Genomic DNA, 1,888 nt, shown 5'->3' on the forward strand with positions numbered 1-1,888 from the left:
TCTAGTGTTAGTCAAAGATTTAATATACTTGACACCAAAAGTAAAATCCATAAAAGGAAAACTTGATAAATGAACTATGTCAAAATTAAAAACATTTTTCCAGGCATGGCAACATACACCTGTAATCCCAGTGACTCAGGAGACTGAGGCAAGAGGATTACAAGTCAAGGCCAGATTCAGCAACTTAGGAAGACCTTCAGCAACTTTGCAAGACCCTCTCTCAAAAAAAAAAAAAAAATTTTTTTTAAAGGACTGGGAATGTGGCTCAGTGGTTAAAAAAAAAAAACCCAGAAAAACAAAAAAACAAACAAAAAAACACCCCTGAGTTCAATCCCCAGTACCACCCTCCAAAAAAGAGAGAAAATTAAAAATATTTTGTTTTTTCAAAAGTTTTGTTAAGAGGTTGAAAAGACAATCTAACAATCGGAAGAAGATGTTTGTGAAACATATCTGAAATAGGACTATATCCAGAATATATGAAGACCGCTTGATACAGTTTAAAAAGCCAACAATCCAAATACATTCCTAAGTCATAAATATTTCACTAAGAAGATAATGAGGATGACCAATAGCATGTAAAAAGATATAAAAAGATGATCCATATGGCTAGTCATTAGAGAAATGCACACCTATCAGAATAACTGAAAACATTGCTGGTGGGACTGCAAATTGGTGCAGCCACTATGGAAAGCATTATAGAGATCCTTGGAAAACTGACAATGGAACCACCATTTGACCCAGCTATCCCTCTCCTCAGTCTATACCTAAAGGACTTAAAAACAGCATTCTACAGGGACACAGCCACATCAATATTTATAGCAGCACAATTCACAATAGCTAAACTGTGAAGCCAACCTAGATGCACTTCAGTGGGTGAATGGATAAAAAAAAAATGTGGCATATACACACAATGGAATTTTACTCAGCAATAAAAGAGAACAAAATCATGGCATTTGCAGGTATATGGATGGCATTGGAGAAGATAATGCTAAGTGAAGTTAGTTAATCCCAGAAAAACAAATGCCAAATGTTTTCTCTGATAAAAAGAGTCTGACTCATAGTGGAGTAGGGAGGGGGAGCATGGGAGAAATAGATGAATTCTAGATAGGACAGAGGGGTGAGAGGGAAAAGGAGTGGCAGGGGGTTAGCAAGCATGTTGGAATGTGATAGACATCATTATCCAAAGTACATGTATGAAGACACGGAATTGGTGTCAACATACTTTATATACAACCAGAGATATGAAAAATGGTGCTGTATATGTGTAATAAGAATTGTAATGCATTCTGCTGTCATTTTTAAAAAAAAAAATCAATAATGAAATTTTAACACAGAAAAAAAAATAAAGACAGTGACATCAAGTGCTGGGGAGGATATGGAGGAAGTAGATCGCTCAGTAACTGCTGGTGGGCATGTGAATTGGCAGTTTCTAAACACTGCACATGAAACTGCTGTGTTACTCACTAGTTGCACTCCTGGGCATTTATCCAGAGAAATGAAAATGTATGTTTACACAAAAACCTGTGTACAAATATTTACAGCAAATTTATTCATAATAGCTCCAAACAGGAAACCACCTTGTTATCTTTTCAGTGTATGAGTGGTTAGACAAACTGTGGTATACCCACACGTTGATTTCTACTCAGTAACAAAGAGGAACAAATTACTGATACATGCCACAATGTGGATGAATCATCATAGAACTGCACTGCATAAAAATGCCCAACATAAAGTGATATAGCTGTATCATCCCACTTATCTGACATTTTTTAAATGACAAAATGATAAGAAATGGAGGTTAGAGTAGTGGTTACCAGTGTTTAAGGAAGGTGCATGGTGGGGTGAGTGGCAATGGCTATGTAAGGAGAGTATGAGTGATCTTTGTTCT

This window comes from Spermophilus citellus (assembly GCF_964194105.1).
Source record: "Spermophilus citellus genome assembly, chromosome: 2".
NCBI classification, from domain to species: domain Eukaryota; kingdom Metazoa; phylum Chordata; class Mammalia; order Rodentia; family Sciuridae; genus Spermophilus; species Spermophilus citellus.